This window comes from Balaenoptera borealis (genome assembly GCF_965194805.1).
Source record: "Balaenoptera borealis genome assembly, chromosome: 13".
Classification (NCBI taxonomy): Eukaryota; Metazoa; Chordata; class Mammalia; order Artiodactyla; family Balaenopteridae; genus Balaenoptera; species Balaenoptera borealis.
In genome coordinates, this window is record NC_138870.1 from 17258880 (window position 1) to 17275997 (window position 17118).

Genomic DNA, 17118 nt, shown 5'->3' on the forward strand with positions numbered 1-17118 from the left:
TGACTTCTGGGAGGCTAGGTCATAAAAGGTGAAACAGCTCCCACCTGACTCTCTTCTCCTTCTGTTGAGACACTTGTCCTTGGAACCTAACCACCCTGCTGTGAGAAAGCCCAGGCCATGTGGGCATAAGAAAGTGTTCTAGTCAACACTCCTAACTAAGGCTCAGCCCACAGCCAACCATCCACTATCAGACATATGAGTAAAGGTGTCTAGAGATGATTTTAGCTCTTTCAAGCCTTCCAACTGAGGCTCCAGACATCATAGAGCAGAGAAAGGCCATCTTGCTCTAGTCTGTTTGAATTCCATGCCTATATTAAATGGTCATTTTTTGGCCACCACATTTTGGTGCATAATTGTTTTTTGTTTTTTGTTTTTTAATGCAGCCATAGTAACTAGAAGATTTAGCTTTTATTTTTGTTTTATTTATTGAAATTATTTATTGAGATATAATTCACATATCATAAAATGTACATTTCAGTGGTTTTAGTACATTCACAAGGTTGTACAGCCATCACTATGGTCTAGTTCCAAAACATTTTCATCACCCTAGAAAGAAACCCCATACCTGTTAACAGCCTCTCCCCTTCCCCCTAGACTGTGGCAATCATTAGTCTACTTTCTGTCTCTATGGATTTACCTATTCTGAACATTTCATTTAAATAGAATCATACAATATGTGACCTTTTGTGTCTGGTTTCTTTCACTGAGCATAATGTTTCAAAGTTCACCCATGCTGTAGCATGTATCAGTACTTCATTCCTTTGGATAATATTCTGTTGTATGAATACACCATGTTTTGTTTATATATTCATCAGTTGATTGACATTTGGCTTGTTCCCACTGTTTGGCTATTGGGAATAATGCTGTTATAAATATTCATGTGCAAGACGTTTTTGCGAGAAAATATGTTTTAAATTCTCTTGGGTATACAGTAGGAATGGTAGCTTTATGTTTAAGTATTTAAGAAGCTGTCAGATTTTTTTCCAAAATGATTGTACTAATTTACATTCTCATCAGCAATGTATGAATTTCTTCACATCTTCACCAATACTTATTTTCTATTATTTTTATTATTATTGCCATCCGAGTATTAAGTGATGTCTTGTATTTTCTAATCACTTAACGATGCATTTCTCTAATCACTTAATGATGTTCAGCATCTTTTCATGTGCTTATTAGCCATTTGTATGTCTTCTTTTTTTTTTTTTTTAATTTATCTATTTATTTATTTTTGGCTGTGTTGGGTCTTCGTTTCTGTGCGAGGGCTTTCTCCAGTTGTGGCAAGCGGGGGCCACTCTTCATCGCGGTGCGCGGGCCTCTCACTGTCGCAGCCTCTCTTGTTGCGGAGCACAGGCTCCGGACGCGCAGGCTCAGTAGTTGTGGCTCACGGGCCTAGTCGCTCCGCGGCATGTGGGATCCTCCCAGACCAGGGCTCGAACCCGTGTCCCCTGCATTGGCAGGCAGATTCTCAACCACTGCGCCACCAGGGAAGCCCCTGTATGTCTTCTTAAAAGAAATAACTATTTAAATCTTTTGCTCATTTTAAAATTGGGGTATTTGTCTTTTTATTTTGAGTTGTATGTGTATTTATGTATTCTGGGTATTAGACCCTTATTAAGATTTGCTGTGATTTCTCCCATTCTATAGGTTGTCTTTTCACTTTCTCAATAGTGTTTTGTTGCATAAAAGTTTTAAATTTTTGTGAAGTCTGATTTATCTATGTTTTCTTTGTGCTTTAAGTGTCATATTTGAGAAATCACTGCCTAATTCAATATCATAAAGCGTTTCTGCTATGCTTTCTTCTAAACGTTTTATCTCTCATATTTAAGTTTTTGATCCATTCTGAGCTAATTTTTGTATATAGTGTGAGTGAGGAGGTCCAAATTCATTTATTTATTTATTTTTTGCCTGTGGTTATCCACTGTCTCAGCACCATTTGTTAAAAAAACTATACTTTCTCCATTGAATTGTATTGGCACCCTTATTGAAAATCTGTTGACCAGAGATGTTAAGGTTTATTTCTGGACTCTCTGTTCCGTCGATCTATATGTCTATCCTTATGCCAGTACCACACTGTCTTGATTACTGTTGCTTTGTAGTAAGTTTTGCATTTTAAAGTGTAAATTCTCCAACTTTGTTCTTCTTTCTCAAGATTATTTTGGGGAATTCCCTGGCGGTCCAGTGGTTGGGACTCCGCGCTTCCACTGCAGGGGTCCCGGGTTCGATCCCTGGTTGGGGAAGTAAGATCCCGCAAGCCGTGCAGTGTGGCCAAAAAAAAAAAAAGATTATTATGGCTATTCTGGGACCCTTGCATTTCCTTATAAATTTTAGGATCAGTTTGACAATTTCTGCAAAAAGAGCAGAATTTTGATAAGGATTGCATTGAATCTATAGATAAATTTGGAAAGTATTGCCATCTTAACAATATTGTCTTCCAATCCATACACAGGAATGTCTTTCTTTTCATTCAGGATTTCTATAATTTTTTTCAACAATGTTTTGTAGTTTTTAATGTATAAATCTTGTACTTCATTAGTTAAATTTCTTCCTGGGTATTTTATTATTTTTGAGGCTATTGTAAGTGGAATTGTTTTATTAATTTCATTTTTGGATAATTCATAGCAGTATATAGAAATGCAAGTATTTTTTTAAAATTGAAGTATAGTTGATTTACAATGTTGTGTTAGTTTCAGGTGTACAGCAAAATGATTCAGTTATATATATGTGTGTATATATATATTCTTTTTCAGATTCTTTTCAATTATAGGTTATTACAAGATATTGAATACAGTAATTTTTATATATTGATCTATAACCTGCAAACTCAGTGAACCTGTTTCATTAGCACTAACATTTTTGTGTGTGTGGAGTCCTTAGGATTTATTGATACAAGTGGATGTCATTTGTAAATAGAGATACTTTCACTTCTTTTATTCCAATTTGTATGTCATCAATTTCATTGCCCTGGCTAGAACCTCTAGCACAATGTTGAATAGAAATGGTGAAAGAAGACATCCCTTCTTGATCTTAGGGTGGAAAGGTTTCAGGTTTTCATCATACATATAATGTTAGATGTAGGTTTTTCATAGACTCCCTTTATCAGGTTGAGGAAGTTCCTTTGTATTCCTAGTTTGTGGACTGCTTATATCATATTGTATTATATATTATATCATACTATATTATATCAAGGGTGTGGGATTTTGTCCAGTGTTTTTTTGTGTTTATTGAGACAATCAGGTTTTTTTTTCTTTTATTCTATTAATGTGATGTATTACAGTTATTGATTTTCGTATGTTGAAACAATCTTGTATTCCTGGGATAAATACCACTGGGTCATGTTTTATAATCCTTTTTATATGCTGCTGGATTTGGTTTCCTAGTTTTTGTTGAGGATTTTTGTATGTGACATTGGTCTGTAGTTTTCTTTTCTTATAATGTCTTTGTGTGGTTTTGGTATTGGGATGATACTGGCCTCATAGCATGAGTTGGGAATTGTTTCATCCTATTTTTGGAAAAGTTTGAGAAGGATTGGAAAATAACATTTAACTCTAGGTGCTTCAAAGGGTTGCTACAAAAAACAAAACCAAAATGAGACATAAACTGTGTATATTAGTTTCCTGTGGCCACTGTAACAAATTACTGCCAACTGGGTGGTTTAAAAGAACAAAAATTTATTCTTTTACAATTCCGCAGATGGGAAGTCTTAAATCAAGCTGCCAGCAGGGCTGCATGCCCTTTGGAGGGCTCTAGGGGAGCATCCATTCTTTGCCTGTTGTAGCTTCTGATGGCTGTCGGTATTCCTTGATTTGTGGTTGCCTCACTCCAATCTTTGCCTCTGTGGTCACATTGCCTCTTCTTTTCGTCTCAGATCTCTCTCTACCTTTCTCCTATAAGGACATTTGTCATTGGATTTAGCAACCGTCTGGATTTTACAGGATGATATCCTCATCTAAAGATCCTTAATTTAATTGTACCTGCAAAGACTCTTCTTCCACATAAGATAACATTCACAGGTTCCAGGAATTAGGACATGGACATATCATTTAGGGGGCCATCATTCAACCCACTATGCTATGTAAGAGCATTTTGTGAACTGTAAAATGATATAAAAATATATATGATATTGTTATAGTATTGGGTTACCCAAAAGATTCGTTCTTTTTTTTGGTTAAAATGTTATGGAAAAACCGAACGAACCTTTTGGCCAACCCAATTTTATAAATGTGAATATGCAAATGTGTGGGTTTTCTGTTAAAGGAAGATTCCAAAATAATTAGTATGGATAATACTATAAATGTTTCTAAAATTATTCTATTTCTTTTGTGGTTTTTTGTGGGAATTCAATCCAGTGTTTAACTCCTTATTTTCATCTTAGTCAAATAAATTTTTTAATATTCAATTTTTAAAAATTCAAGATCAATACCATTTAGTTATTAAAAAGCCAAGCATTACAGAAGTATATGCAGTAAAAAGAAAATGCACATCCTTTGACAAGCATGCACATTACTTTCTCCACCCTCTTGCCCATGATGGCAGATTCTCAGACCCAACCTCCTTCTAGAGGAAACCAGTTTAGCAAATATTCTTCCAGACGTTCATGACTTTGATATCTATCTATCTCATTCATTTGAAGGATTGTATAGTGTTCCAGAGCATGGGCAAACTTATGTTTAAACATTTTATTATGATGAACATTTAAATTATATTCGGTAAATAAAATTGATCATCTTTAACATATATATGGTCAATTTTTTTTTTTTTTTCCTTCTGTGATTGGTCTGTTTATGTACTTTGTCCAGTGTTCTACTGGGTTGCTTTTTTTTTCTTATTGATGTCTAGGAATTCTTTGAATTAGAGAAATATAGACTGTTTAAATTCTAATTCTGTCACTATTTCTGCTTGCTGCCTTTCTATTAAATTTGAAAATAAACTTATATGAAAGTAAAAATGTATTAGTGCTTTAAATGTAATATAATTATGACACCTTTAATGAACTACACTCTACTATGTATGTATATCAATACATATTTTGTGGTTGTGATAGATGAAATATCTGAATAGAAGAGTCAATTATTTTAAAATATCTGGATACCTTGATAATTTACATCATCCAGAATAAATATAAGGGGGCAGTTTGATAAAGTAATTAACATCACTGTCTTTGCTAGCAAATGAACTTGAGTATTCTCCTGAGCTGTGTTATTGTACCTCTCTAAAATTTTTAATTTTTGCCTGTAAAATGGGTGTAATTATCTACTTTAAGAGGTGGTTGTGAAGATTATATAAGATAAACCATGAACAGAATTTGGCACAGTGCACAACACATAGAATTCACATAGTAAATGGTAGATACTGTAATATTCTTATTGGTAAGATTAAATCTGCACATTTGACTATAATTTTCAGTTTCCAAAAATCAAATTTCACCAATACTAAGTTCTGTCTCCATTTTCTTCATTTAATCTCAGAAAAGGAGATTGATACACCTGAAACTTAAATCTACAAGTTCAGATCAACTCATTTAATCCTCATAATAACCCTCAAATACAATTTGAGTACACCATGACTGTGGCGTACTCAAATTGTATTTGCACATAAGATGATGAGCCCAAAGAAATACTCTTGTTACTAAGTTGGTACCAAATTCTGTCCGGTCTCCTGCCTTGGTGGTTAGACGAAAGTTGTGATCCAGTACCCAACTGGCTAGGTAACAGCCCCCTAGACACTGCCACAGAGAGCCTAGAAGATTTCAATTCAGTAGAAGGAAGAAGGGCTTGGGAATCTATACTTTTAAAAAGCTCTCTAGCTGATTCTGCTGGGCAGTGGCTTTTGGAAACCATGGTAGTAAAGCAGGTGAAACCTCCCTCCTCCCAGTCTATATTTTCTCTTTTCTGTTGCAGTACCTGACTTTTAAGCTTTATAAGGATTAGCTGGAGGTAACCCAGGAAAGAAAAAAAAGTACTGCAATGGGAAGCAAAGGACAACCAAGAGAGCCAAAGAGAATTTGTTCCTATCTATTTTTTTTTTCCTTTTCTCTTTAGAATTTCACCCACTAACAAACTGTCCATTAAGTGCTTTTCTGACCCTTGAAAAGATAATACCTTTTTTCTTCTCTTTAGTGGTGGCATGTGTGGAAAGAGGAAAGGGAGAAGAGCTTAAAGTTTGATAAGAAAACTTGGGATCACCTAGTTTAACCATATGTACAGGCTTTGATCCAATTTCAGGAAGATGAAACACAAACTATTAAAGCAAGTGACTAAGGCTGATTTGTTCTAATGCTGCTGCCAGGGATTTAGCATTTGGAACTACTATAGGAACCACACCTATGACCACTGTGGGACAAAAATGTTGGCAGGAGAATGACACTGGAAATTATGACTGATTAATCAGATAAAGCATATGAGATTATAAAGAGCTTCCTCTGTATCAGGCACTGATGCAAAGACTTTACATGTATTGACTCATTTAATCCTTATAATAACCCTATAAGATAGATTAATTGTATGTCATTTAAAAATCTGTGAAAGCTGTTGGACCTAAAGGAAAACAGATATGTGAAAAAAGTACAGAAGTCCCTTAAAATAAAAGTCTTCAGAGTTAAATGGGGAAGACAATTACTTATCCTAAGGACCAAAGAAATGCAAAATCCATTCAAGGAGGTGACAAAGTTCCTAAAGCGACCTAAGGCAGCAGATTTCCCAGGGCACCAGTGAAACCAGGAGGACTGAAATCTCTGTCACAGACTATCATTAGAGCTCACTTTGTTCCAAGGAGACTCTAGTCACCTTTCTGGCCCAAATCTCTGGTTATTATGCATTTTCATTTGGCTGATGCGACAGCACCCCTGCCCTCTACAGACACATCTTGAATTGTTTGGGATGGCATAATACTTCTTTCCTTGAGTTAATATCTTTCAATTCTAAGAAATTTAGAATTCAATTTAGAAATATTTAACAGAATTAAACCTGCAGTGTTAATATGTTTGTGTTAAGAAGTCTGTTCATATTTACAGAGATTTAAGATAATTTGGACTTTGAAGTAGTAGGTTAGCCTTGGAATTCTCATTTAAAATTTTTATTATGTGTATAAGCAGTATTAAAATATTTTTAAAACTCTAATTAGTATATAATACACCATATTTTAATGTTTTGTCATTAGCTTGATAAAAACTACTTAAGCACCTGAGAAGATTCACTAGTCAGACAAATTAAGTACTTAAAAAAGAAACTGAAAACATTAATTTATAGATGCAGATTTGAACATGTTTAACTAAGTGTTTGAGACCAAATATTGTTTAAATCTCCCCTATAATTGTTAAAATGTGCTAAATTTTTCATAGGATGTCTTGTAAGCTATACTTAAAGCTTAAGGTAGACATGTATTCATAACTACTTAAGCAGCAGTGTTCAAAACGAAAGTAAACCTCTGAATAGATTTTCTGTCATAAAAGCTATATTCTTGGGCATCAGAAAACTCATATTTAACAAAAATAAGAAAGACATAAAACTCTGTTAAAGAATTAAAGCTCCTATCCTCTTTCCCTTGAGAAAATGTTGTAGGAAGAATATATTTTATGTAATCAGTGGAGAATAGCAAATAACTGTCACTGATTCACATGGCAGTTTACAATGGCCACCCTACCTCCTACCTCACTCCTCTCAGATCCAGCTTCAAATGGCAGGGCCTCTAATGTGGTTTCCCCAGAACCCAGAAATCTTATGTGGCTGTCTTTTTTGTTATTGGTCTGCTTGAACTCCATAACTCGGGGCATGCAGGCAACAGAAAGGAAGAAGGAGGGAAGAAGGCCACGCCCACTTACATTACAGAAGTTGCCCATCAGACTTTGCTTACATTCCATTAGCAGTATTAAATCATATGCTACCCCATGTGCAAGAGGAAGCTGCAAAATGTAGTCTTTATTCGGGGCAACCATGTGCCCAGTTAAAATAGAAAGTTCTGCTATTAAGGAAGAAGGGACCGGATTTGGGTCATAAGAGGCTTTTAGGTTGAGTTCTTAGATGCTCTTCGTGGGGACTGTCAAATCTCCTACAGTTTAGGTCAAATTTTGTAGGAAAAAAAGATATACAGCTTTCACAAGATTCCCAAACTCTTTCATGATGAAAAACTGTTTAAGAATCAGTGTCTTACATATAATTTTAAATCAGTATTCAGTTTTAAATAAATATTGTACAAATGTCTGTTTTTCATTATGTCTAATGAATTTTGTAACTGTCAATGGTAATATACCCAAGTTCATATTATGTACGCAAGTACTCCATGAACGTTACAAAATAGAGTTTCAAAAAGCTAAAGACTGGGAGGTAAACAAAGATCTTTAAACCTGGGAAGAATATGTAAAGAAAAGATGATTCACACGCTTCTTGCTCATCAATTATTATGAGAGTGTGTTTGCTTTTATTCTCTTACAATTTATACCCTAAGTTGGTTTTTAACTCAATATATTTAGTAAACAAATATAAGCAAATTAGAAGAACAAAGTGTTATTTATTCATCCTTAAAGTCAACAAAATAATGAAAACAGTTAACAACTCTAATATTTAGTGGCAGAATATAACTGCTATGATCATTTTGGAAGACAGTTTCGCAATATGTAAAACATAGACAAATATTTTGATTAACAGAATTTGTTCTCTGGAAATGATACAAAAGAACTTTAAAAGATAAAAAATATAAAAGAATATATTTATTATAGCATTTTAAAATAGCAGCCAAAAATTGGAAACCACCCAAATATCCAGCTATAAGAGAATAGTTTCGCAAATCCCATGCATCAACAAAGAAAACTTATGTAACTGTTCAGAGTGATAATTATGAAGCTTTTATAAATAGCATCAAAAATTACAATGGTATATCAAATTAAAAAGACACAATAGAGAATTATACACAAAAACCTATATAAGCAACAGCTGTATAGTAATATACAAAAGCAAAAAGTTACATTAAAATATAATTTTTTCTATATTTTAACTTATTATTGAAGGAGCTGACCTTTGTAATTGTATTGGATGCAAACATACTTTAAAAATCACTGATGGGAGGTCACTAAAGCACCAGATATGCTTTCAAGGAATCTTACATAATTTCATGTAATAGCTGTACAACTAATGAAAACACCTAAAAGGGAGCATTTGGCCATTCAAAAAAACTAGTTGAGCCAGGTTGGCATAATGCCATTAGGTAAATTAACTTCATTGTTCTACTCTGTGGTAAAAGTCTTAGTCCCGTGATATTCTAGGCAGGTGTTTTAGAATTCACCCATGTATAGAATTATCAGTTTGTACTCTGACCCTCTCCACCCTTCCCATGTGATAGTGTGCAAATCAAAAAGTTCATAATAAATACTCTTAGCCTTTTGTTTTTGAAGCCTTTAAATTTAAATTTCTTAAACAGGAGAAAACAAGAAAAACAAAAATACAAGAAAAAAACCTTTTTTCTTGGGTGTATAATAAGAGTAACCCCTCTCATATTCTGCCCTCATTCCTACACACACTTTTACCTCCCATGTTTTTATTGTAGTAAATTGTACGTCACATGAAATTGACCATCTTAACCATTTGAAGTGTACAGTCCGGTGGTATTAAATATATTCATTCCTACACACACTTTTAAAGATTTTCTATGACCTTAATATGTACTTTGTTAATTCATTCAGCAATTGGTTAAGCTAGAGGAAGGTGTTATAAGGCTTGAATCTGTAAGTTTCCAGATGTTGAAACGGTATTTATCTCTTTTGATGTTGAGAACTTGTCAACTTCTCAGGAAGATTTCTCTGACTCATCAAAACTACTAGGCAAATCCTCCAAAAGCAGTCTTATTCTGCTTCAACTGACTCTTTCTAGAAGAGCAAAGGCAGAGGTGAACCTTTCTCAGTCAAGTCATTAAGTGCCTTTCATGCACCAAACATTGTGTTAGAAGCATTTGTACACAAAACCCTTATTATAGCAACAATCTGCTGATGTAGTTGGCATTATTCACATGTTACAGACGAGGAAACTGAAGCTCTGCAATTTTAAGAGGCTTGGCCAGGATGTGGAGGAACTAGGATTTCAATCCAAAGCTTTGCTCTCCAGGCCCACTGATGGTTCTACCCACCACAGCTACCCTCTCAGATTCTTGCAGTCTCTTCCAAGCAAATCCAGATGCAGAGAGCACACAGGCTGACTCCCAAAATGCTGCACACAGGAGAATGTTCCAGATACAACTTTTTTTTTTTTTCTCACCACTTTTAACTCTTTGGCATTCATCACTTAAAAATGACAACCCCTGAAGGTGGAGATGGATTACATCTTAATTGTTATATTCTAAGAATAATTCCTTTCTGGATCATACTATGGGCTCTAGTAGATTTTTCCCTTGTGTGATTGTATCTGCTAAACTAGGACATGAGGAGCAAATCTGCAGGAAATAGGTTATAGGTATAGTATATATTGATCTTGGATGTTTATACCTGTACTGATATCAATATAGGTATAGAGAGAGAGATTATACAGAGCATATATACAGAGGTCTAGTACTGACACAAGGGCTGAGGTGCCCACACTTTAGACTACAGTTCCTCAGATTCTAGAAAGACCAGTCTTAGGACTATAAGAATTCTTCAGGATCTTAAGTTAGTTGAAGAGAGGTTAGAGTTTGAAATAGCTCTGTGTGTGTGTATATAAATATATACATATACAATTGACCCTTGAACAACAGAGGTTTAAACTGAGCAGGCCCGTTTATAGGCGGATCTTTTCCAATAGTAAATACTACAGTGTTACAGTGATATGAGGTTGTTTGAATCCCCAGATGTGAAACCTGAGATACAGAGGAACCACGTATACTGAGAGTAGACTATAATTTATAAGTGGATTTTCAACTTGGCAGTGGGTGGGAGCCCCTGATGCCTGTGTTATTCAAGGGTCGACTGTATACAGCTTTGCTAGCCGGGACCTTAGGATATAAACTCTTCAGAATAACTGACTCTTCCAGTTAGCTAAGGGGTGTATTCTTTTTTAAAAACAACTTTTCCTTTTTTTCTTTTTAATGTTTTGGACAAAAATCTAAAACATACTGCATATTTGCTGCTGCTGTTTTAGGCTCACATTTTTCGGTGATGGTGATTTGTCTGTCACTGAGTTAAGCACACCACTTGTGCTGTCATTTAATCCCCACTCCCAATTTATGAGGTAGGTACTATCACCATCGTTTTACCAAAGAGCCTGAGGTTTGAAGAAGACCAAGCCTGAGGAACTTGGTCAAGTTTTCATAACTAGGAAGGAGTGAAGCCAGGATTGAAACTGGTCCTCTGACCACCTTACCCCCAAACTTGTTTAATCACATCAATGTATTGTCCCTCTGAATAATTTAAGTCTTCATGGTGATTCTACCTTCTAAAATTAAATGTCGAGTTGACCTGCATTATAATAGAGTGGGACCATCTGGGCTCAAGACCACAATACTACAACAATATATATTACGATATATACATTGTAATATATACTCTTTTTTCTTTTTTTTATTGAAGTATAGTTGATTTACAATGTTGTGTTAATTTCTGCTGTACAGCAAAGTGATTAGTTATACATATATATAATACATATATATATTCTTTTCCATTATGGTTTATTACAGGATATTGAATATAGTTCCCTGTGCTCTACAGTAGGACCTTGTTGTTTATCTATTTTATATATAGTAGTTTGTATCTGCCAATCCCAAAGTAATATTGTACTCTTGAGACACTGAAGATAGGTACAAATAGTCACCGTTTGTATCTGCATTCAGTGCCCCAAGACTACAATGCTGTTTGGGTTCATGACACTTAAATTTTTCTTTTCTATGCCCTCTTTTGCTGAGCACGTAGCCTTTTGTGGTCAAAAGCATGTGGTTTGCAGAGTTAGAGAGATGTATTCAGTTCTAGCTCTGACACACACTAGCAGTGTGGTCTCACTTTCTTCATCTGTAAAATGGGTGTAGTATTGCCTACACTGAAGAGAATGAAAAGAGACAATGTAGCTAAGTGTCTGACACACTGACTGGCGAGCAGCAAGTTCTCAACCAATAGCACGCTATTATTATAGCCTATCACTGCTGTCAGGTGGCTAACCATCATTTCTCACTGCTCTCAGTGTTCCTGTTATATCTGGCTCTTTCACTAATTTGTAGAGTCTAATCTGCTGGGGCTGAGAAAACAGTTCCTGTATTGGTAACATAGCAGAATGGACTTGTGCAAGATATTGGCGCTGAGATGAAGGTACAAAGTCAAGCCAGGAACAAAACAGGGGTGGAAATGCTAAGAAAACATGGACAACATTCCAAAGCACAGCCCATGTAGTTGAAACAGAATCAGGGACGTGACTGGGGCCAGACACTGGGGTAGCGCAGAGATACCAGTGGGAGAGCCAAAGTCCACGGCTCAGTCTGGGGTTACGAGCGGACGGGAGCCAAGCTGGAGATAAAGCACAGAGGCGTGGGGCAGGCAGGCCTGACTGGGAGTACTTCTTGTAGCCAGCAGCGTGTGCTAATGTTCCTTTTGGAGGCCTGGAGCTTTTCCACAAGTATACTTTGATTTTTTTTATAGGTGCAACTCTCCAAGACGAGCATCGCTTAATCAGAATATAAACTTTTTAGATCTGAAGTTAAGGTGCAGAGACACTGAGTCAAGATTGAGGGAATATTTCTTTAAATAAGATAAATAAAAAGGAATTTTAATGTGTCCATTTTGTTTGACTGACTTTGATCTCTTTTATTTATCAGTAGGGTTTTTTTTTTTAAATTGAAGTATAGTTGATTTATAATGTTGTGTTAGTTTCAGGTGTACAGCAAAGTGATTCAAATATATATGTGTATATATATATATATATATATATATATTTCAGATTCTTTCCCTTATAGGTTATTACAAAATATTGAGTATAGTTCCCTGTGCTATACAGTAGGTCCTTGCTGGTTATCTATTTTATATATACTAGTGTGTATATGTTGATCTCAAATTCCTGATTTATCCCTCCCGCCACTTTCCCCTTTGGTAACCATAAGTTTGTTTTCTATGTCTGTGGGTGTATTTCTGTTTTATATATAAGTTCATTTGTATCATTTTTAAAAATTAGATTCTACATATAAGTGATGTCATATGATATTTGTCTTTCTCTGTCTGGCTTACTTCACTTAGTATGACAATCTCTAGGTCTAACCATGTTGCTGCAAATGGCGTTATTTCTTTCTTTTTTATGACTAATATTCCATTGTATATGTATACCATATCTTCTTTATCCATTCAGTGGACATTTAAGTTGCTTCCATGTCTTGGCTATTATAAATAGTGCTGCAGTGAACATTGGGGTTCATATATCTTTTCAAATTATGGTTTTCTCTGGATATATGCCCAGCTTTTTAACTAAGTCACAGACAAATGAATTTTCTTGCTCACATGATGTATAAATAGGGTTGCCAGTAAAATAAGGATGCCCAGATAAATCTGAATTTAAGAAAAATAATGGATAAAATTTTTAGAATAAGTTTGTTCCAAATATTGCATGGGATGTATTTATGCTAAGAAATTATCCATTATTTATGTGAAATTAAAATTTAACTGGGTATCTTGTTGGGTTTTTTTTTAGTTTTTTTTTTTTGCTTTTTCTCATTCTGGAAACTATATATGACTGATTATAATAACATGAATAGTAGTTTAAAATTATTGAACACTTCCAGGAACAGTGATATATTTTAATGAGCATTATTTTACTTCTTACAACTGGTAAATGAGGTACAACTATTGTTCTCATTTTACCAGTCATGAAACTGGGGCTTGAAAGATTCTTTTCTAATAGTTTGCAATTGGCAGAACTAGAATTCAAACTCAGATCTGTCTGACCCTAGAGCCTTAAATAACAAACACACTCTTTTATTTAAATCTACACATAGAATCTGAGTCTGTGGCTGAGAAGGTAAATACATGTGTACTGGCTTTCTGTGACATTTGGATATTTGGATTCTGGCTACAGTCGTCATTCATTATACCTGGTGAGGTACTCACAAAATGCCGCCATTTTACCTCTCTGTATGTTTTCTTTGATCAAAAAGAGAAGACCCATTTCTTATTGCTCAAGTTCAGACAGGTATGTTACTGGGTTTTCTTAGCAGATGCTCATTTTCCTGTGCAGTTTGAGGCTGTGTCCAAGTGACTCAAAGAAAGCCTTCCAACCACTCTGGGTTGATGAGTCCCTGCAATACTTCATAACAACAATCTCACTTTCTTATTCATTTTGGTTAATAACCAAGCCTGGGGAACTCTGCTGGGCAAACATCGGTTTAACGTGGCTAGATTGGCCACTTTCCAGGAACTAATTGTTGGCAATTCTCCCTTGCTGTTAAATATTAATTATTGCAAGTAGGTGAAGCTAATAAAACCACTTAAGAAAATGGATGTCATGTTATCACACCTAATGATGGACGTATAAAGCTGTGTTGGTGCCCAGCCTTCCGTGTGTTTTGGGAGTTGGGGATTTTGGCCTATTTAGCACAACTAACCTCTTTTAAATAGTTATTTAATCACTGGAAACCAAACTGCTACCGTATAAGTTGGAAAACTCCGTTGAATGATTTCTAGAGGATGTATCATCAAGGACCAGAATTGAAAAACTACAATTTACACCCCCGTCAGCTCTTCTGTTGTTATTAACTTCTATTGGCAAAACAGGCTGGAGACATTTAATATTAAAGTGACTGAGGCAATCATATAAAAGGCTTTCAAATAATGCCCAGCAAATGTATTCTTTATTGCATTTAACAGTAAGGATTTAAGGCAATTCAGGAGCTCATTATCATTAAGTAAGAGATCATTATCTCAGGAGATACTATAGAGAAACATTAGTTTTAAATTATTTTTTTAAAAAAGAAGTTGTATTAGCTAATTCCTCGAAAAACAAAAGCAGTGGAAAAACTTAATCCATTAAAAAAAGGTTCATTCTTTTTTTGTATACATAATATATTCATACTCATTCGTGTCCTTTTATGCAAAAGGCCATCAGTATTCCAGTTATCATTTTATTGCCATTTGCCTCTTTAAATAGACCACAAGAAAAAAAAATCAGAATTTTATCTCTTGAGTTCTGATTTCATATTTGAAAATACAGGCAACTGAAATCATTTTCAACTAATTAAGTCTTGTATAGAAACATTCAAATGATTCATTGGATTTTTCACTCTTCATCTGGATATTTGGGTTTTCTGTCAATGCCGTCACAGCTTGAATTTACCATGATAAACTCTGGCAAGATGCAAGTATCTCTCATATGACATCAAAGTGCTTGAAGGGAAATGAGTGTACCAGTTTCTTTGATGCAAAAATCTGACTGGATCTGAGACAGCTATTGTGAAATCTTCAAACTAAACCATCAAAATATAGAAATTAGGAATTTGTGATACAATAAAAGTAATTCTTTTCTCAAATTCTCTAGGCACCAAGTAAGCAAAAGTGTCTTGAAACTTGTAAGCTTGATTATCAGGAGGTTGGGAAGACATGTAGTCCTATCATGATTGCCTCGAACATCATGAAAGACTTTATAAGCTTCTTAGAGGTCATCACTTGCATTCTTTTAAGTACATTTTTAAACTCTGAAGACAATGGTGTTTGCACACTAAAGCACATGACATTTAATTTCATTGGGTTAACTTGACACAGTCGACTACAAAGCAATACTTTTTAATAATCAGTGTTTAAAGAGTTTAAAGAAAAAAATGCCAACGTGTGCCAACATCAGAAAATTCAGGATAACAAAAAGGAACACTGGGTACAAGTCAGTGATAGAGTCAGAGTCATCTTAGTGCTTTCTGAGAGCTCACCATCTTTTCTAGTTCCCCTGCCTTCTATTTGAAACAATATCATTATAAAATTCCAAATTGTAGGATCGTTGATTTTATTTCAGTATTTGGAGAAACCAAAAAGAAAAGTAAAGGATACACAGTATTCTAATCTCTTGCAATGAAGTTATTTTTTAATGCAGTTTTTAAAATTGAAGTATATTTGATTTACAATGTTGTATTAGTTTCAGGTGTGATTCAGTTTTATATATATATATATTCAGATTCTTTTCCATTATAGGTTATTACAAGGTATCGAATGTAGTTCCCTGTGCTATACAGTAAATCCTTGTTGTTTATCTATTTTATATATAGTGGTCTATCTGTTAATCCCATACTCCTGATTTACCCCTCCCCACCTTTTCCCCTTTGGTAACTATAAGTTTGTTTTCTACTTCTGTTAGTCTGTTTCTGTTCTGTAAATAAGTTCATTTGTATTATTTTTAGATTCTACATATAAGAAATATTTATAATATTTGTTTTTCTCTGACTTCAATTAGTATGATATTCTCTAGGTCCATCCATATTGCAAATGGCAGTATTTCTTTTTTATGGCTGAGTATTATTCCATTGTATATATATACCACATCTTCTTTATCCATTCATCTGTTGATGGACACCTAGGTTGCTTCCATGTCTTGGCTATTGTAAATAGTCAATGCAATATTTTTTAATGAAGAGGAATTAACCCACAAATTATGTTTTTTTTCACACTTAATGAATTAACATTTAAGAACTCTATATGAAGGGGGTAAATATTTACACATTTAACACCAAATCTTTATCATCTCTCTATTTTCATGCAGTGAATGAGTTCTCTCTAAGACAATATTAGAAAATCTTCTAAAAAATTATTTTATTATGGAAAATCTCAAGCATATACAAAAGGAGAGAATTGTAAATGAACCCAGTGTAATTTTTGTCCAAATTGACCAGTTGTCAATATATGACTGATCTTTTCATCTGTTCTGTCAACTAGTCATCTTCTCTCTGCCCCATTATGTTAAATCCCTGACATTACATTGTTTCTTCTGTAAACATTTTCTTTCTTTAAGACAAAGACTCTTAAACAAACCCATAATTCTATTGTCAAATCTTAAAAAGAGCAATAATTTGCTAGAATCATCAAATATCCAGTTCACATTTCTCATGTTTTTCCCCCAGTTTTTAAATTTGAAATAGGATCAGATAAAGCACATACACTGTTGTTTTTTAATATGTCTTTTAAGTTTCTTTAGTGTAATTTTTGGCATA

At 34.5% G+C, this 17118-nt stretch overlaps 1 long non-coding RNA gene across 1 annotated transcript in view; it reads right to left on the reverse strand.

Moving 5' to 3' along the window:
* Window positions 1-1586: 1586 nt before the first annotated feature.
* Window positions 1587-17118, reverse strand: part of LOC309609914 — a 42212-nt gene continuing 26680 nt past the window's right edge. Inside the window, exon 2 of the long non-coding RNA XR_014233649.1 lies at window positions 1587-9856. This is a non-coding gene — a long non-coding RNA (uncharacterized lncRNA). The remainder of the gene's footprint in view (window positions 9857-17118) is intronic.